We start from the raw sequence: 22375 nt of genomic DNA on the forward strand, positions 1-22375 counted from the left end.
TTAAGTCCTTGTCACCTTCTAAGGTTTTGAACAAATTATGCAGTTCATCATCATTTTTTACCCCAACAGTAGTTCGTAGATGAGAAATATCTCCAAATAATCTTTGAAAGTCATTAAGAGTCTGTAGTCGATCTCTCCTAATTTGCACCTTTTGGGGTCTAATTTTTTGTAGCTCTATTTTATATCCTAAATAATTAATAGAATCTCCTCTTTGTATCTTTTCAGGAGCAATTTGTAATCCCCAGCAAGGCAAAATTTTCTTTACTTCTTCAAACATTCTTTCTAAAGTATCTGCATTTGAGTCAGCTAGTAAAATATCATCCATATAATGATAAATTATAGATTTAGGAAATTTTTTATGTATCACTTCCAATGGCTGTTGTACAAAATATTGGCACAAAGTTGGGCTATTCAACATTCCCTGTGGGAGGACCCTCCATTGAAATCTTTTAACCGGTTGAGAATTATTATAAGTAGGCACTGTGAAAGCAAATCTTTCTCTGTCTTTTTCTTGTAAGGGTATTGAAAAGAAACAGTCTTTTAAATCAATAACTATGAGAGGCCATCCTTTTGGTAACAGAGTAGGCAAAGGAATTCCAGATTGTAGAGAACCCATTGGCTGAATTACTTTGTTAATTGTTCTAAGGTCTGTTACCATTCTCCATTTACCAGATTTCTTTTTAATAACAAATACAGGAGAATTCCAAGGGCTAGTTGATTCCTCAATATGCTGAGCATTTAACTGTTCTTCTACCAGCTCTTCTAAAGCCTGGAGTTTCTCTGTTGTTAAAGGCCATTGCCGGACCCATATAGGCTTGTCTGTCAATCATTTTAAAGGTAGAGCTGTTGTTGTTTTTGGAAGATCATCAGTTGTTGTGCCCTGTTCTTGTATAATATGGATGGCTGGTGACCACTCAGAATAATGCCTTCTAATATTTCTCCCAGAAACACGTGCTAGTTTATGGTTTGTTTCTGAGATTGGAGGGATGTAAATCTGAGTATTCCATTGTTGTAACAAGTCTCGACCCCACAGGTTCATAGCTATGTTAGCTACATATGGTTTCAATTTTCCTCTCTGTCCTTCTGGACCTATACGTTCAAGCCATCTTGCACTCTGTTTCACCTGAGATAATGTCCCAATACCTAAAAGTTGAACGTTTACCTCCTGAAGAGGCCAAGTTGGATGCCAAAATTCTGGTGCAATTATGGTAACGTCCGCACCTATGTCTACCAGACCAGACAACAAAACACCATTTATTTTTATTGATAATTTTGGTCTTTGTTCATTAATAGAAGTTTGCCAAAAAAATTTCTTTATGTTTTCTCCTGAATTTTCTATTCTCTCTGTTTCATCATCCTGACCAGCATGACTTATTCCAATAGGCATTTGGTTATTTAATTGCTCTGAGTAGGGGTTTCCTCTACAACTGCAGGAAAGGTTTGAACTGGATTTGCTATTGGGGCCTGCATGAGGCCCCTCTGGGACTTTCCCAAAGACTGAGGCAAAGGATTACCATGTCTGTCCCTTGTTGATCTACACTCGTTGGTCCAGTGTTTTCCCTTACCACACCTTCTGCATACTCCAGAAGGAAGGGGCATTCTGTTGCCATTGTTCCTTGAAGAAACATTGCTTCTAGGAATGACCTGTTTACAGTCCCTTTTCAAATGTCCTTGCTTTCCACATCCAAAACATCTAACATTCCTCAAACCTTTTGAAATTGCTTCTCCTACCCACGCACGTATCATCATGCTCATGAGCTTCAACATTAACCGTGTCTCTAATCCAATCTTCCAAAGGTGCAGATCTTGCCTTTAACGGTCTGATTATTGTTTTGCATGCTGCATTTGCATTCTCAAAGGCCAAAGATTCAATTATTATCTTACTAGCTTCTGAATCCAGAACCATTCTCTTTACTGCTGAAGCCAGTCTTTGTAAAAAAATCTGTGAAAGATTCTTTTGGGCCTTGTACAACCTTTGTAAATGACTCAGTTTTTTTTCCTGGTTCCTCAACTCTGTCCCATGCATTCAAGGCTGCTGTTCGACATAAAATTAGGGTTTGGACATCATATAAACATTGTGTTTGTGCTGAAGCATATTGACCTTCTCCAATAAGCTGATCCTGGCAGACTTGTATTCCTTTATCCCTCCACTGTTTTTCTATGTTTTTAGCTTCATCCTTGAACCAAGTTAGCCACTGAAGCCTTTGACTGGGTTCAAGAACAGCTTGTGCCAGCTCCCACCAGTCCTGTGGTACAATCCTATTATATGTTGACCAAGAGTTTAACATTTGCTTTACATATGGGGAATGCATGCCATAAGATACTATTGCCTCCTTAAACCTTCGTATATCTAACATTTCAATTGGAGCCCAAATATTTTGTGTAGTCATTTGATCAGGCAACTGCTGTATGGTTACTAGACAAACTAAGGGTGACTGTGTGAAAACAGGCTTTCTTTCTGTAACCCTATGATCCAATCTTGAAGCAACTTCACTGTTAGTTTCTTCTGACTGAGTTTTTACAGATTTATCAAGTTTTTCTAAAGCTGTCACCCTGGCACTTAAATTGACTATCTTTTTAAATACTAAAATGAGGATAAGCATAGTAATAAAATGCATAATTCGGTCAACATTAATCTTCTCATATAGCTGTTCCATTGTCAGACTGCTTAAAATTGCAAACAAAGCCCAATTTTCTTCCAATGTACACAGAAAACCCATTTTTTTTAATGTGGAAAAAATTTCTCTTTTAAATAGTTTCCTTTAAAATATTTGATATGTTAAGTGACTTACCAAGTCCTCGTAGAACAGTACCAATCCGAGGGAGTTTCAAAACAGCCACCTAGTGTTCGAGGTGTGAATCCAGAGAGAGAGAGAGAGAGAGAGAGAGAGAGAGAACACGCAAGAACCGTAGCCGCAAGTTCTGCCTAAGAGCTTGAATCCAGCCACGTGTTCCAGCTTGAGCCTAGTCAAGCCTTGGCTCTGGCTACCTTAAGCTCCAACCACGTGTGTTGGCTTTACAGGCAGGGGCCCTGTTCAGCAGGGCAGGCCTGAGTTGTCTGTAGCACCGGCTTTAAGCAAGTAGCTCAAGGTTAGTCCGGCCTGAGGCCAAGCTGACCTGGGCCCGGCCGGGCTAGGGAGCCGGCCGCCCTGGCGGGAAACCGGACCTGCTGGCTGCCCTTGAGGGAAACCGGACCTGCCGCCAAGCCAAGTTAAGCGGTTTTTAATGGATTCTTGTCACGTTGGGCGCCAAATGTAGATGTAACCAACGGTCTTATTAAATAAGAAACACAGAGCCGATTCAGAGAAGAAAGCCAAGAGGTCAGAGCTAAGAGCCTCACCCTTCCTGATTCAGGGATCCTCTTCAGCCAAGAGAGCTCTCCGAAAGGGACCTACTTCCTGTGTGTATGTCTTTATATACTCTAGCTGTTCTGCCTTCTCATTGGTTGTAAACCCAAACATGTGACTGCCTCGTCACTGCCTGTATGTACCGCCCTCCAGGTCCTTAAAGGCATGCGCCACCGCCGCCACGCACTTGCTATGGCTCTAATAGCTCTGACCCCCAGGCAACTTTATTTATTAACATACAATTAAAATCACATTTCAGTACAAGTAAAATACCACCACAAGTATAGACTTGGGAGTTGACTGCATCCCCAAATGCTTATTCAGGAGGGTATTTAAGCAAGAAAACCACAAACATCTGTGCCAACCGATATAGGATACAAGTCCTACAATGCAACCAATCAAATACATTTGTTCTTTGTGGTTAATAAAGCAAGTGTGTCTTGGGGAACTAAAGAGGAATAATAGGCTACTTTTAGTGCCAAGGAGGAAGTTTGTCCACCTTAGTGGAAAGTCTCAGTTCCCCTAGGGCCTAGGAACTTGAACTTTGCTTTATCTCAAATTTAAAGTGGAGTCTGGAAACAAGATGGCAGTACTTAGGACAAGTTCCTTTTGCCTAATCCCAACATGGCAGGGCCTTACTTTATAGTACTTGAACTAAATATCCTCCTGATTCTACTTCCTGAGTTCTGGGATCACAAATGTATACCACCATACCAAGTACTGGATAGAATTTTATTTCATGGCCTTGCATAAACCAGGCACCTTCATGACTGCTCAGGCTAGTTAAGAATCATTCCCTGGGCGGTGGTGGCGCACGCCTTTAATCCCAGCACTCGGGAGGCAGAGCCAGGCGGATCTCTGTGAGTTCGAGGCCAGCCTGGTCTCCAAAGCGAGTTCCAGGAAAGGCGCAAAGCTACACAGAGAAACCCTGTCTCGAAAAACCAAAAAAAAAAAAAAAAAAAAAGAATCATTTCCTTGTCTGTGAGTCCCCAATTATTTACTTACTTGATGAACGAAATCTGATTTGGGAAGGTGTGCAATGCTCCCTTTTCTCCCTTTTCAAATGTGGGATCACCCACTATGGAAGTTTCTTGAGTAGAAACTGAATATATGTGAAATCTCTCAAGCCTGGCATGTGTGTTGTTTATTCCCTTACTTTCTTCTTAAGATTTTCTACTGTTTAGTCAAAAGATGGCAGCAGTGGCTACAGTATTCAATTGGACATTTTTTTGTTAGTAGCTTCCTCTCAGAGACTGCTTCCTGCTTTTCTAGAAGAGCAGAGTTGATTCCCAGCACCATGTCAGACAGCTCATAATTGCCTGTTGCTTCAGGTCCAGAGGATCTGGCCTCTGAGGCCATGGCATATACATGGCATGCATTCACATAAATGTACACAAAGTTTGTTTTTTTTTTTTTTTTTTTTCAACACAAGGTTTCTCTGTGTAGCTTTGGAGTCTGTCCTGGAACTTGCTTTATAGACTGGGCTGGCCTCGAACTCACAGAGATCCACCTGGCTCTGCTTCCCGTGTGCTGGGATTAAAGGCATGCAAAAATTAAAGCACTGCTCTTTTATTTATTTATTTTTATTCTATGTGCATTGGTGTTTTGCCTGCATATATGTCTGTGTGAGGGCATCAGATCCCCTGGAACTGGAGCCACAGACAGTCATGAGCTGCCATGTGGGTTCCAGGAACTGAACCCGGGTCCTGTGGAAGAGCAGCCAATGACTCAACCACTGAGTCATCTCTCCAGCCCAAATGTACACAAAGTTTTTATTGCCTCTCAATAACACCATGTTGAGGACTAAGATGTCACCATGTGAACCTTTGGGAGACATGTAAGTTCTAAACTATAGAATCTTATGAAACCAGATGAAGATTTCATACATAGCAATCATTTGAAGAAGAGAATGTATTATAACTAAACTTCTTAACTAAGATAGTAATTAAATAAACTGAAAAATACGTTGGAAAATTGTTTAATAATTTGACAATGCTACCATGCTTTTTAATAATCCCAGCATTCAGAAGGTAAAGGCAGGCTTTCTGAGATTTTGAGGCCAGCTTGTGCTACACATCAAGACTCGGCCTCAAAAAAAAAGTCCCAATAATAAAATAACAATTATAGTAATAAATTTATAATTCCTTTGTCAACATATGTTAATTAACTACTGATTAATTTACATTTACATCTTCCAGTGGGATTTGATGCAATTAACCCAATTCAGAGGAGCTGGGCATGGTAAGTATATGCCTGTAGTTTTAGCATACAGGAGACTGAGGCATGAGAGGCCAGCCTTAACTACATAGTAAGACACTATCAACACACACACACACACACACACACAAACACACAGACAGAGTGAGACACACACAGAGAAAGAACTTTTATCTACTAGGGATCTTTGATTTTCAAGAAATATCCCACAGTCCTTTTTTGAAACAGCAGCTCATGTATCCTGTGCTGGCTAGAACTTGCCATATAGCTGAGGAGTTAAGGATGTCTTTGAACTTAAAATATTCCTGCCTTTATCCGCCAAGAATTGGGATTATAGATGTGATCTACCACTATTGATTTATGTAGTAGTGAAGCATGTAGTAGTACTGGAGAGGAAACCCACAGCTCTAGCTTTTGATTTCTTTCTTTCTTTTTTAAAGATTTATTTATTTGTTATGTTTACAGTATCTATTTGCATATATTCATGCATTCCAGAAGAGGGCGCCAGATCTCACTACAGATGGTTGTGAGCCACCATGTGGTTGCTTGGAATTGAACTCAGGACCTCTAGGAAGAACAGTCAGTGCTCTTAACCTCTGAGCCATCTCTCCAGCCCTGATTTCTTTCTTTTAAATGACCAGTTCTACAGTAAAACATGCTCTTTTGAAGCCTTCACTTTTTTCTTTCTTTTTATTCTAAAAAACAAAACAACTCCCACCAAAAAAGATAAACAACAACAAAAAAAAACAATGAACATTTATTTGTATGCATGCACCACAATGCCTGACAGTATGACTCTTTTTGACACTTACATGATCTCATCCCTAAAGAGCCTCTTCATGCCTGTCTTAAAATTATTTTGTTTTTGTATGTGTCCCCGTTATTAATCTTTAATAGTGTCTTTGCTTTTCTGGCAAAACAAGCTATTCAGACTTCATTTGGTACATATTCTGCCCCAGACCTGCATTAGATGTGGTGCTTTTAGTGCCAAATGGTGTTTAATTTCAGCTATTTTAGTGGGTAGTAATATTTTATTATGATTTGCTTTTAATTTCTCTGGTGACTAATGATTTTAAGTATCTCTTCATATGCCTATTGACTACTTCCATATTTTTGGTGAAAATGTTCAAATCTTTCACTCATTTATAAAATTGAAACATCTTATTTTATTTTTTCAGGATAGGGCTTCTCTTTGAAGCCCTGGTTGTGCTGGAACTCACTCTGTAGACCAGGCTGGCCTTAAACCCAGAGATCTGCCTGCCTCTGCCTCCCAAGTACTGAGACTAAAAGTGTGAGCCACTATTGCCCCTCTGAAACATCTTTTTTTAAAAAAAAATTATATTGTGAAGTTATTTTTTGTATATGCTGATTCAAGTCCTCTGTCAGATATGTAGATTGAATAGTGTCTTGAAGGTGCTTTGCCTATCAGAATGCATTTCTTAATTACTGATTCCAGTGAAGACATATCTAATCTCCCTCTAACACACACACACACACACACACACACACACACACACACACACACACACACACACCACACTACACTTACACCTTTAACATTTAAGGTTATATATAGTCATGAGAAAAGTTCCTCTGTTTAATGTTGCATAAGGATTTCTAATATGAACAGTGAAAAATTACAAGACTTCATTGCTTCAATTTCCTTATCTTCACCTCTGAAATGGGAGCATTTCTTACTTTTCCTTTTTTAGGTCATAAAACTAAAGAGTTAATCTAATTCATTGTTACCAATAAAAAATTGGGAGTCAGATATCAGGGTAAGAACCCGAAAGATCAGAGAAGCAGGGAGCAGCCATGTCTCCCTATGGGAAGGTGGCTGAAGTGGGCAGTCAAATGCAAAGGCTCCCTGGTCCTGTGGCCTAAGTAGCAATGCTGCCGCAGTGGAGACACGGTCCATAGCTGAGGCAGTGACAGAATCAGGTGTAGCCACTGAGAATTAGATATACAAAGGCATTGAAGAAAGAAAAAGATATCAGAAGATAGAAAGATCTCCTGTGCTCATGGATCAGTAGCATTAATACAGTGAAAATGATCATCCTAGAAAAGGCAATCTAGATCCAATGCAATGCCATCAAAATTCCAACACAATTATTTACAGAAATTGGAAAGATAAATTTCAGCTTCATATGGAAACATAAAAAACTCGGGATAGCTAAAGCAATCCTGAATAAAAAAAGAATTCCTGGAGGTACCACCACCCCCTAGTTCAAATTGCACTACAAAACTGTAGTAATAAAAATATTATGCTATTGGCAAAAAAAAACCAAACAAACAAAAAGCAGACACATTGGTCAATGGCAAGAGATTGAAGAGCCAGATATAAGTTGACAACCTATATATACCTGGTATTTGACAAAGAAGCCAGAAATATACACTGGAAAAAAGACAGCACCTTCAGCAAATGGTGCTGGTTAAAGTGGATGGCTGCAGGTAGAAGGGTGTAAATAGATCCATATTTATCACTCTGAACAAATCTCAGCTCCAAATGGATAAAGGATCTTAACATAAGGTCAGATACCCTGAGTCTAATAGAAGAAAAAGTGGGGAATAGCCTTGAATTCATTGGCATAGGAGGAAACTAGCTGAAAAAGGACATTGATAGCATAGGCCATAAAAACAATAATTGATAAATAGGACCTCAAGAAACTGAAAAGCTTCTGTATGGCAAAAAAAAAACCATTATCATTTGGACCAAGGCCTGGGCTACATAGTAGAAAAAGATCTTACCAATCTGATAAAGGATTAATATCTAAAATACATAAAGAACTAAAAAAAACCCTGGACATCAAGAAAAACAATACTCCATTTAAAAGATGAAGTACAGAACTAAACAGAGAGTTCTCAAAAGGTAAAACACAAATGGCAGAGAAACACTTAAATAAAATTTCAACATCTTTAATTATCAGGGAAATGCAAATCAAAACTACTTTGAGATTTCATCATACACCAGTCAAAATTGTCTAGATCAATAAAACAAATGACAGCTCATGCTGGTGAGGATGTGGGTTAAGGAGAACACAATTTGTCAATGGTGAACGTGAAAACTTGTACAGTCACTTTAGAAATCAGTGTGGCTCTTCCTCAGGAAGCTGGGAATAGATCTATCTCAAGATCCAGCTATACCACTTGGGGTGGTTTGAAAGAAAATGGCCCATAGGGAGTGGAACTATTAGGGGGTGTGGCTTTGTTGGAGTAGGTACGGCCTTGCTGGAAGAAGTGTGTCACTGTGGGGGTGGACTTTTAGGTCTCCTGTACTCAAGCTATAATCAGTGTGGCACACAGTTTTGCTTCTGCTGCCTACAGATCAAGATGTAGAACTCTCAGCTCCTTCTCCAGCACCATGTCTGCCTGTACCCTGCCATGTCCCACCATGATGATAATGGACTAAACCTTAAAAGTGTAAGCCAGCCCCAATAAAATGTTTTCCTTTATAAGAGTTGCTGTGGTCATGGTGTCTCTTCACAGCAATAGAAACCCTAACTAAGACATAACTCTTGGGCATATATACAAAGGATGTTTTATCCTATTACAAGAAACATTTGCTCAATCATGTTTATTGCTGCTGTATTCATAATAGCCAGAAACTGGAAATAGCCTAGGAGTATGTCAGCAGAAGAATGGATAAAGAAAATGTGGTACATTTACACAATGGAATACTATTCAGCTGTTAAAAAATGAAATAATGAAATTTGCAGGTAATGGATGGATCTAGAAAAAAATCATCCTGAGTGAGGTAACTCAGACCAAAAAAGACAAATGTGGTGTGTTTTCCCATGTGTGTGGATGTTAGCTTTTAAGCCTTTGATAGGCATGCTACAATCTGTATTACCACAGGGGTTAGTGATAGGGTAATGGGGGGACTGGGGGGACCAAAGGGGAGTGAAGGATCTCCCAAGGAAGGGGAAATAGGATAGTTAGGGAGAGACAGGGTAGGGTTGGGGTGGGGGACTGGAACAGGAGGATTAAACAGAGGAGAGGGAGAGGGGAATAAGTGAGGGAATACTGAGAGGGACAACTAACAGGGCCACTTGAGGGGTCATATGAAAACCTACTACTGATGAAGCTTCTTAAAATATATACACATAGTAAAGAAATCTAAAATGGAGCCACCAAGTAATGGGAAAGACATTGCACCAATTATACACCATTTATCACCAAATGAAATTTCCAGTGCTAAAAATGGATTACATCTGATTGAGTCAATGACCAAAGGGGCTCCATGGAAACCCCCAAACAACTCAGGCTATTGCCAAGGTTATTGGTTGTTCTCCACAAACTGATGGTAAGGCCCTAACACTTACATATTTCATTTAATATGGAGAGACGAGCTGATGCCTAACTAGAGCCTTCATCCTCACTGACTAGGGTTTATGATACTGCGGTACCCTGCACACAACCAAAGAAGCAAGAAAACCAATCTAGGTACTGTTGTGCCTGTGTAGCGAGACCCCCAAGCAAGACCACCACAGAGCCAATATCCGATGCACGTACAAAGAGGTTTATTAAAGCAAGCAAGCCTGGGCTTGGTCCATGTCCAACACTCTGGCTATGCAGGTGAAGGAGGACAGCCCTGAGCTCTCAGAGTGAGAGGTTTTTAAAGGGAAAAACTGCAAGTTAGGAGGTATGAGCCTTTGCATTTCAGGGTCATACTTCAGTTAACAAGAACAGTTAACCAAGAGCAGAACTACAGAAGACAAAACACATTTGGAGACTCTCCCAAAACCATAGACTTTGATGGATTAAGTCTTTGTTTTAACTTCAAGACTATTTCTTGGCCAGCAGCCTACCCACCCTGGGGCAGGGGTTGCCTTGACCGGAGTCCTAGCTGTTTATGTTTAGTCCTAGCTAGGTTGTTTATGTCTCTGGAACTTGGTTCAGTTTTTATCTTAGTACTGTTAGAAATGAAGTTTTCTTTAAAATGGAGTTTGTCTTGCTCTCTCGTATAACCCAGAAGTCTACAATGGTGACCTGCCTACATAACATGCTGGTGCAATAGCAGTACAACTGTTGTGGGAGTCACCAACCACTCTCTGATTGGATTTAAGGCCCACTCTGCAAGATAGAACCCATGCCTGATGCTGCTCAGGTGGCTAAGAGTGAGCCTACATGGGCTGTGGACCCAGAGGAAAAGATCATCCACCAATGTGACATCTCTACAAGTTGTAAGAAAAATTTAACAACCAGAGGTTGGGGTAGGGTTCTGTTTTTGTCTTTCCAGGATAATGGAAATACCCATCTTCCAAAAATCATAAGGCCTTGGATATCTGGATGTTTACAGCAGAAAGAAAGAATCTATTGGTACCAATCTACACACGGTAAAATCTCACTGTCTAACATCTATCTCTCTATCAATCTAGAATAGTTGTGGTTCCAATTCAATTATAAGCCAAGCTGGCTTTGGAGATGGAATTGGCTCACTCCTTCTCTAAACCCAAGCATATTGCTAAAAGAAAAGGTTGAGAGATTCTTCAGTCCCATATCAGAAGAGCCCTCTGGTGTGGGACAGAAGGAAACCAAAAAAAAAAAAAGGGACCATTGTCTTCAAGATTCTAATTCTCTCCATGCTTACTCTTGATTTCTCAGAATCCTTTCTTACATGTTATGTCCTCTTTAAATCCAAGCTTTTCATTTTGATAACAAATAAGTTTTTCCAATAGCAATCTCGGAAGTCTCCAGAAGGAAGATGGGGCCCCAACAACAACAACTCTACCCAATCCAGAATGATGCCATGGCAATCATCATCATACTACACTTCTTGCCAGAATTTCAGACAATCTTACCCGTTACTCTAAGACTAGCTGTAGAACCTACAGTTAGTCTAACTGAGATTTAACTATCTGAGCTTTCTCACAGTACCCAACAGAGATAACATCACCCCCTAAGCAGCAGGAAGCAATTCTAAGAAAACGACACCCCTTCTCCCTTAGGTTTCATAATTCTCAGGGTTATGGATGATGGTTATAGGGTTGGGGGTGGAAGAAAATATTAGACTCAGTATTTTAAAAAAAAGGGAAAAGAAGAAATGGAATGGATAGGTATAAGATATTATGGTAGATTATTGTATATACTTGTAAACAAATTTAGTAAAATAGCAGCCTTAGATAATTTGCATTGTAATTTGCACTGTTATGGATTCTTATATGTTGATACAAATGTAAACTATTTTTATATTCCTGTTTAAGATAATTTGTATATTGATACAAATACAGAACTATATTTGTTATAATGTACATATATTTCTACTATTATTTGAAATATTTGTATATTGATACAAATGTAAATTTATATCTGTCATACTTTATGTATGTTCTACTTCTGTTTAGGATATTTGGTATATTGATATATATTTAAGATTATTGTCATATTGCACTATATATTCCTACCTCTGTTATAAATATCTTGTGTACTGTCACAATTTTGAGGTCATCGTTCTTTACCATACATTTGCTTATAGACTGTTTACCTTGTCTACATGAAGCCTTAGACCTTAGGTTATTTCGGTAGATAAGACTTATAGATTTATAGTCACCTATGCTTGTCATCTCTATAGTTACGTTAGTTAGGTTGTCCAGATTTACAGATACATAGGTCAGATGGACAGGTAATCTTCAAACACTTCATAGACCTAGAGAATATGGCATTTAAATAACCTAGAATTCTGTTGACGTGAGACACAATTGCTCCTGGCTGCACCAATTTGATCCCGAGAGAATGTTGGGCTTCTAAGACATTTCCTTTTGGAAGTTTGTCTTCTTGGCACAAAATGGCCTACTAGGCAAAGAACTGCCCTTGCCTTGACTGCTGACATACGAATGCAATGCTGTCCTTTCTGGACAAGTGGGATACAAGGAAAGTGACCACTGTACTCTGCCAAGACAGGGTAAGATGGTCTTTCAGAATTCCTGCTTCTGAAAATGGTCTGTCAGATACTCTAGGCCTGTAGCCAATTTGAATGCACCAACAATGCTGAGAAACATTAGGTGATGACTGTCCAGGCTGCCAGCTGTCTTGGTCTACTCTTGCAAGATTACTGAAAGTTGCTTGCATCCATCTACCATTTCTCAGGTAACATTATATTCCTTCTCAGGTCTTTGATGGGATTGAAGACTAGCAGTTATACTTACAACTTAGTATATATATAATAATATATATATTATCTTAGATAGAACATATTAAGTATTAGATTCAGGTTCTTTAGGATAGGACACCTTTTGGAATGATCTTTGTAACATGCCATTTATCTATGCTCTATACTTCTCTGGACTTTAGTATGTGTTTCTTGCTTAATATTGTTCGCATTGGTTGTAGTTCCATCCTATCTAGGTCATTATCCCTCATTATTCCTGGACAATATTTGATAACCATTCCTTTGTATATAGTCTTGTATTAGCTTAGAAACTTCTTATTTAGACAAAAAGGGGGAGATGTAGTGGGTAGCCATTCCAGCTTTGATCTGGAAGTTCCAACCCCCATTGAGGCTTCGGCAACTGTCACGCCTACAAGGCAGGGCCAAGGGAGGTGCCGAGAGACCCGAGATCAGGATGGGCTAGCGCTCTCTCTGTTCCGGGACCCTGAACGGTGGAGGTGGACCAAGCAGAGCTCCAGAGAACACCGCTGGACTGCGATACACCTTCCCCAGACCCTGCGACCTATCTATCCCTTAATTTGTAAGATATGCCATTAAATAAATCTCCTTTTAACTATGTGGAGTGGCCTTAATAATTTTGTCAATAGCTGTCCTCTGCAGCCCAAAAGGGAAGTGACTAATGGGGAATAGAATCAACTGAGGGCTAAATTTGGTTAATATCTGAGCTAAGAGGATTTTATGTGCTCAACTAACTATATTCTTAGAAGTGGTTAGTTAAAGTGTTAGGAGTCTATCAGTGAGGAGTGAAAATAAAACTGCCTTATTTTCCTTTGGCCCATATCTGTCCAAGCTATCTTGGCTACTGTGGTTTTCTGGCAGGGTGGGGGAGTGCACTCGGCGACTGGGCAGCTTGAGTCTGCTTGATTTACTTGTAAGTAGAAACTCTTTAGTTCTGAGTTAATAGTTAAAGGTAGATCTAAAACTAGAGATAAGACTTTGGAAAGGGAGAAAGTAAAACTTAATTAGCACATCCTCCAGGGCTTCTCAAACAGATAATCTGTATGCTTAAGTCTGTTCTTAGAGAGGTATCTCTGATCAGATACATCCGGGGAGGTCCTTGTCCGATGCTGCTAATGATGCTAATTACAGGGAGGCTTGAAACTTGGGTTCTGGCTGCATACTACTATTAGCACAGAAGGTTATCTAAATATTCCTTTAGTAGAGGGGAAATGGTGCCCCATAAATGATCAAGACACTGTTCTTAGAAAAGGAATTGAATGCAAAAAGCTACGATAGCACGCAAGAAATTTCACTGTAGGAAAATGGCTGATAATCAAAAGCCAATATCACCAAGGCTCCTTGAGACTCAGCTTGACCTCTGGAAGGCCCTTGGCTTCTTCTGGATATTAGCTTGTCATAATAAGCTTACTTCATATTATTGCAGCTTGCAGCAAAGAATGAAATTCACGGACCACAGAAGGTGAGTTTTAGAAAAAGAGGTTTTATTATAGGAAGCTTATGGGAGAGAAAGAAGGCAAAGCTCTTATATAACAGAAGGGGTCCTGGGAGTGGTATGGTGATATTTTATTTATACTGAAATGTGATTTTATTTGTATGTTAATAAATAAAGTTGCCTGGGGGTCAGAGCTAATAGTAAGCCATAGCGGAGCTGGGTGTTCGTGGTGCACGCATTTAATCCCAGTACTTGGTAGGCAGAGCTAGGTAGATCTCTGTGTGGTCAAGAATACAGCCAGCATTGGAGACACATGCCTTTAATCTCAATACCAACCATAGAAGACCTGGAGGTCTGTACAGACAGGCAGTGACGAGGCGGTCATGTAGTTGAGTTTACAACCAATGAGAAGGCAGAACGGAAAGTCTATATAAAGACAAACACACAGGAAGTAGGTCTCTCTTGGCTGAAGAGGATCGCTGAAGCAGGAAGGGTAAGGCTCTTAGCTCTGACCTCTTGGGCTTTTATCTTTACATTGGCTCTGTGTTTCTTATTTAATAAGATGGTTGGTTACATCTACAGAGTGGGACACAGTTGAGCTTTACTGTTTTGGAGTTAATAAAGCTTTAGTGGATAGAAGAAGAGGAAAGATGATGAGTTGATCAGTCCAATTTTCATTCCAGGTGTTGAGATCCTGATAGTTGTGGTCACATTCTCAATATGGATATTCCTTTAGGGAAAAGATATAAGAGAAAACCAGACCCCCTTCTTGGCATCTCCAGCTTCTGTCCATGCCAAAACCAAAGACACTTTTTTTGGCTTAAGTGCTTCTGACTTCTCTGGCCTCTGGCAAGTGCAAAGCTGTGAACATTTCTAGCTTTTAGCCAAGAAAGAAACTGATCACTTTTCTTGACCCTAAACAATACAGCAAATATCTACCTCCTGTTTTCATAGCCAGGTTGGCTATGTAGTCAAAGAAAACCTTGAACTTCTGCTTTTCTGTCTCTACTCCCTAGGTGCTAGGATTATAAGCATTAGTCATCATACTGTGATTCCTTTTATTTTTGAGAGGAAGAGAGACAGAAACAGAGACAGAGAGTCAGAGACAGAGAGAGAGAGTGACAGAGACAGACAGAGAGAGCAGGTCCTTCTAACTAGTACAGACTGGCCTATTTGAGATCCTCCTGCTTAAGCCTCTTGTTAGTTGGACTCATTGGAATTACAGGTATTCACTACCACACTTTACACTTCTAACAATGGTTCAAGCCTGGGATTGCACTTTTTCTCACTTGCAAATGCATACTGTAGGTAGAGTTTTCCTGCCTGGCCCACAGTCAGGACAAATCTCTCTCACCTGCCAGTCCCACAGCCTTTCAAACCCAACCAAGTAAACACAGAGGCTTATTTTGCTTACAAACTGTATGGCCGTGGCAGGCTTCTTGCTAACTGTTCTTACAGCTTAAATTAACCCATTTCTATTAATCTATACCTTGCCACGTGGCTCGTGGCTTACCGGTATCTTCACATGCTGTTTCTCATCGTGGCAGCTGGCAGTGTCTCTCTGACTCAGCCTTCCACTTCCCAGCTTTATTCTCCTCCTTGTCCCGCCTACACTTCCTGCCTAGCCAATGGCCAATCAGTGTTTTAATTATTGACTAATCAGCAACACATTTGCCATACAGAACATTCCACAGTAGCATACATTCCTGTCTTGTAATTTTCTCCTTTTAGCATGCCAGTCTGGTCTTATTTCTAGGCATCATCTTATCAGATATTTATTGTGACTTCATAATCATGTATTCCTGGCCCAAGCTTCTCTTGGAATTTTATTTCCCTTTGTCTCAGCTTTAAGTACAACAGCCTGGTGTATTCTAAGTATTATCCTTTTCTCCCTCTACCCTTTTTTATAGTGAAAGAAATTTAAGTACAGGATTTTGGGGACTTTGCCAAGGCATTTAAGCTAACAATTGGTGAAGCCAATGTTCACTTGCAGGTTTGTTGATCTCCAAAATGTTTTTGCAGTTTGAGAGCCAGACATATTAATTTGTCAGGATTCTCAATTGCAAATAATTTATGGGTACTAGCTAATTTAAACAGAAAATAATTTATTTCAAATTTTTAGGAACATTTATAGAATATCTAAGAGTGCTGGGACCAGACTTGAGTGTTGCACAGATTGGATAAAAATTCAGCTACAGGTGGACTGTTAATAAAGAAACTCCATTGCTACATGTATACATATAAACACTGGGTACCTAAGTCACCTGGCCTTGGATAGGAGAAGCATGGTTGTAGCAACTCTGGAGAATCAGGTGCCTTTGACACTAGAGTCCTCAGCTTTTGTGTGGCTGCCTCCCACCCTGGAATTTTCAATGAATCTCCTGAGTCTCCCAGTTGTGTTGGGTAAGACTTAGGTTATATATGTAATAATGGCTGCAAGAAGTCTAGAAAAATAGTCCATAGTTTCCAAGGATGGCAAACTGAAGTGTAGAATGTCAAGGTGAAAGCAGGTAGATTTGTATCTGGCAAACCAATAGGAAGGTAGATCACAGATTTCCTTAAAGCTTTAAAGTACTTTTTTCTTTAAAATTTTGAGACAGGGTCTCATGTAGCTCAGGTTATCTCAAACTTGCTGTGTAGTTAATTATGACTTTGAACTGGTGATCTCCTGTTTCAACCTCCCAAGTGGTGGGGTTACTTGAGTGTATCACCAAGCCTGTATCACAGTTTTGCTATGATCTTACTGATGCTGAATAAGGGATTTCCACCTTATTATGGGAAGTCTTGTTGGGCTCAGAGTTAAGAAGTGTCTACTGTTCCCACATAGAACACCTCTGTAATGGACATATTTTATTATCTAAAAAAAGTTTCCTCATTGATTATTCTGTGTTGAACTATTAAACATTTTCCCCCTTTGATGACAAGGTTCATTAATTTGACACCACTAGCAAGCTGACAGGTTGTCCTGAGGACTGTCAAGGACACTGACAAGTGACAAGGATATTGCTTTTCCTGAAAGGTACTTGGCAGCTTTTCACCCCCACTTGCAGGGTACTGATAGTAAGAATAGTTTCAAATAGACTGAAAACTTCCTGCTGCTGCCAGGAACAAATGCAACACAAAGCATTCTTTGCATTTAGCACCCTTCCCATTGGATCATTTTCCTAGCCTGTTTTTCCTTTGACAGTTACTTCTTGCAGAGGACTGTGACAAATATACAAATGAATTGTTTAGTTTGAAGTTGCAGGACAATATGCCTACTGAATTAAATCCTCAAACAGCAACTTTCAATACATTTTCTTGATGTGTTCATCATGGAGCTACATTAGGAGCTATTAAGTTGAATTTTCATAGTTAATGTCTCCCTAAAGCATATCTCTCTGCAATGTTGTATAGCTTTCATAAAACTGATTATAAAGTTATGTAGCTGAAGTTTTCCTGGTCCTGCCTGGCCCACGGTCAGGACAAATTTCTCCCACTCACGTGCCCCAAGTAAACACACAGAGACACCATTACAATAACCAGGAAAAGCTACAAACTGTACCCTGTGGGAGACCAATCAGAACTGAGACAAACAAGTACTAAATGCTCTACTCTTTAAAAACCATGCCTCAACTAAGCTCAAGGCTCTCCCCATCTAACTGCTGTGTTGGAATAGATGGAAAGCCCAAGCTTGAGCTTGCAATAAAGGCTCTTTGCTTTTACATATGAACTTTGGACTTCTGGTGGTATCTGGGGGGCTCATGACGTGGGCATAGCAATACCAAGGTTCCTTATCTTAATTTACATGTCTTGCTGAAGGGGAGCATCACATACCTTCGTGACTCTAGTCTTTATTATATATCATGTGCAATACACAACAATACAAGAGCCTTAGGTGTGCTTGAGGTATCTTGTGACCAAAGTCATGGGATGGCTGCAAAGCCCCTTCAGCAAAACAATTCTACAGATCACAGGAAACAATCACTTGTCAGGGACAAGGACAGAATCTCTAGTTAGTGGAAAAATACAGACCCCCATAAGACAGGGCACTAGATCATCTTACTGTCAGGTTGCCTAGCAACAGGACATTGAGGCAGAGCCCTTGACCCTTTCACCCTGTAAACATCCTATACAAACATCCTGTTAGCTTGCCCCACCTTATGCAGAAGACAGCTTCTTGCTCCCCCCACCCTGCAGGACTATGTAAACCCTCTTGGAGAAAAATAAAGTGGCACCTTGATCAGAATCTAGACTTGGTATATTTCCTTGTTTCTCCTGTTCCTATCATTCCGTCTTTAGGGTGGTCGAAAACCGGTTGTAGCCCTGCAGGCAGGGCAATCACTGTTTTCTACAAGGGTTCTTCAAGGTCAAAGTACTTCTGAAAAAACAGCTGTTTGTTCTAATATCTACTTCATACAGTGATTCTGCTACTTTCCCACAACAATGGAATGGGGATGAGGGTGGGGGAAGAGGACACAAAGTTGAATTGGTAGGGAGAGGGGACTGGATCTGGGAGGAGTTAAAAGAGGATTGGTAGTGAATATGATCAAAATAAATTATACATTGGTGTTGGAGAGTTGGCTCAGCATTTAAGAGCATTGGTTGTTCTTTCAGAGAACTGAGGTTTGGTCCCTACCACCCACCTTGTGGTTCACAACCATTCCCAGAGGATTCTCCCTCACTTAATCTCCATGGGCAGCAGGGAAGCACATGGTAGACAAACAGACATGCAGGAAAAACACTTATATACAAATATAAGTAAAAAGTATGTTGCATGAAATTCTCAAAAAAAAACCCCAAAAAAACAAAAACAAAAACCACAAAATTCTTGTGACTAGCTAGAAGAGAAATTATTTGCAACTGAGTGTACTTTATTTATTTCATTCCAAATATAAAATACTGAATTCTGACAGTGGGAACAAGAAGCTGGAAGTTCAGCCATGGGGGACAGGGGTGGGGGTGGGTGGGAACTCAACTGGAAACTCCAGCTGACTATCTCAACTTCCCTAGTCCATATCTGCTGGATTTCATAAACTCAAAATTTTATGGTATTATCTTTGTTTGCTTTCTCCATCAAGCTATGCCTGTTGACTCTGATGGATGTTGTATACTCTTGGCTTAATTATGTTTTGTTATCTGTTGCTGATTCTATTTATTCATGTTGTTATTTGTTCTTTTATTTTGATTGCTATATACTTACTATATAGTCACGCATTTGAAATGGAAAGCATAACCATTTCAGATCATTTCACTGTCTGGACTTTACAGAACACTGAAACATACTTTTTATTGGAGGGGAGGTAGGAGAGGAAGATGTGTATGTTCCTGGTATATTCACACATATATGCAAGTGTTTACACAGAGGCCAGAGGAGAATGCTGGGTGTCTTGCTTAGGTGTCCTGCACTATCACTCTTCACCTTGTTCATTTGAGACAGGGTCTTTCACTGAATCTGGAGCTAGGCTGGCAGCCAGCAAGCTTCTGTAATCCTTCTGTCTCTACCTGTCACAGTGTTGAGGTTACAACGGCACACTGCTACAACCAGCTTCTTAGGAGGATGCTAGGGATTCTAACACAGGTTCTTAGGCTTACACAGGAAGAGCTCTTGCCCACAGAACCATCTTTCCAGTCCCATTCTTTTCTTTCTTTTTCAAAAATTTTTATTTTGTTTTATCTTATGTGCATGGGCATTTTGTGTACATGTATATTGTGTGCTACTTGTGTGCCTGGTACCTATGGTGGCCAGAAGAAAGCACTGGATCCCCTAGGGCTGGAGTTAAAGATACTTGTGAGTTCCCATGGGGTTCTGGGAACTGAACCTAGGTCCTCTGGTAGAGAAGTCAGTGCTTTAATTGATGAGCCATCTCTCTAGCCCTCCCTCATGCTTTTCTTATCAATATAATCTTATAAAATAAGAATTTTATCCTCTCAAATCAATATGGAATTAAACTTTCCCCAGAATGTAACAAATTAAGGAAAAAAATTTAAAGGAAAAGGAATATCAGTAATAATTTTAGCACATTTCAACACAGATAACAGACTTAAAGTTTGCTTTCAACAACAAAAAAAGTCATACTATCTAAAGATTATAGGGTTAGTCACTAGGTAACTCTTTTAAAATTACATGTTGTGGGCTGGAGGGATAACTCAGCCATTAAGAGCACTTGCTGCTCTTGGAGAGAGAGGAGAGGAGGAGTTCCATTTCCGTGACTCATTGTCTGGTAGCTTACAACCATCTGTAATGCAAAGGGAGTGCAATGCTCTCTTCTGGACTCTGTGGGTACTGCATGTACACACCCAATCATAATTTAAAATGCATATAATTAAAAATAATAACAACAAATAAAAATAAAATTATGAGCCTATTACTTTTAGGCATTTGTCATAAATGAATGTGTTTTTGTTTTTGTTGACCAGTTTGGTTTATTTTTTAAAAAGATTTCTGTTTGTATTGCAGATCTCAGTCTTTTCAGGTAAGTGTCTCATAAGGATTTCATGCCATCATTGAGATAGAATATTTCTTGTTTGTTTGTTTTACATTGTTGGAGATCAAAACCAGGGCTATTTAGCATGCTAGGCAAGTACTCTACCACTTAGTAACATTCCTAACCTCTTATTTTGTTCTATTGAGACATGATCTTGTTATCTGGCTCAGGCTTACATGGAAATTGTGATCCACCTGCTTCAACCTCCTGATTGCCAGAATTACAAATGTGTGCTATCATGCCCAGCAGTGTCTAAATTTTACCTCCAGAACTATTTTCTTATCTCCTATTGCCAAAATAAATGAATTAACCTCTAATTCCCGTGTGCTGTGAAATATTCACTAACTTATTTTTTCTGTTTTTGTAAGTTTGCATAGCAGCACAGGTTATATTTATTATCTATGAGTGGTACTGGGGAATGCTAGGTAAGTGCTGTACACCGAACCAGATCCCCAGCCCTAGGAGGTCTTATCTAATTGTGGTTAATATATAGTAATTAACATTAAAAATGACATAAAGAGGCTGAGTGTGGTGGTGTACACCTGTGTAATCCCAACCCTTTGGAGGTAGAGGAAGGACAAGTTCAAGGCTACGGGGTAAGAGCCCATCTTAACAAAACAAAACAAACAAACAAACCAAAGATGGAAAAACAATGGGGTAAAAGATGATGGCAGGTAACTGAGAAGAAATAAAGTCATAGAAGACTGAATAATAAGAATGTTTTCTCAAACAATAGCTATAGTCAGTTAATTCAGAACAAAGGCCAACAAACTCTTATCAATGGACCAAATTTGGCTGATGCCTGTTTCAGTATAGCAAATGAATCAAAAGTCTTTAAACTCTGAAAGTTTTTACATTTTTAAATATTTAAAATAAAGACCAAAAGAAGACTCATATTTTGCCTGGCATGGTGGCACACAGCTTAGTCTACAGAATGAGTTCTAGGACAGCTGGGGATACATAAAGAAATGCAGTTTTGAAAAACTTTAAAAACAAAACAAAACAAAAACTAGTATTTTATATCAAGTGAAATTGTAAGATTCAAATTTCAGTGTCCATACATAAAGTTTTATTGGAACAAGCTGCTCCATTGTTTCAATAGTGTTCATGCTGTAATCACTGAATCAAGTATTTGTGAAATAATGTGGTTTTCAAAACCTGTAGTACTTAATATCTGACCTTTAAAAGTAAGAAGCTCTGAGTTGATATTTTGATACATTTCTCTTCCTTTCTTCTTTCCTGTGCCAACTATGTAATTTTAGATTTTTTAAAAATTTACTTATTTTTGTGTGTATGGGTGTTTTGCCTGCACATGTCTGTTACCATGTGCATGCAGTACCCTCTGTGGCCAGAAGATGGTGCTTGGAATTACAAATAGTGTGAGTTGCCACGTGGCTGCTGGAAATGGAACCCAGGTCCTTTGCAAGAGCAGCCAGTGCTCTTAGCTGTTGAGCCATCTCTCCAGCCCCTGAAGTAGGATCTCAGGGTGCATGTGGGGTTGGAAACTTTAAGAAGTGGGGTCTAGAGGGAAGTATTGGTTCATTGGTGGTATGTCCATGAAGGAGACAGTAGATCTCTGGTCATTCTTTTTCTTTCTTCTACTTGTTGGTCAGGAGGTAGGTGTTTCTGCTCCACCCTATACTGCTGCTGTGATATGATGTCACAAAGGGCGATGACCTCAGTGTTACAAAGTAACAGCTATAGACATTGTTGGATAGATTAATAACAATTCTTACTCAACATCCTTTGTCATAGGCTAAGTTTATATATGGAAAGATTGCTA

This window comes from Peromyscus californicus, unplaced genomic scaffold (assembly GCF_007827085.1).
Source record: "Peromyscus californicus insignis strain IS unplaced genomic scaffold, ASM782708v3 Scaffold_6__1_contigs__length_162567912, whole genome shotgun sequence".
NCBI lineage: Eukaryota > Metazoa > Chordata > Mammalia > Rodentia > Cricetidae > Peromyscus > Peromyscus californicus.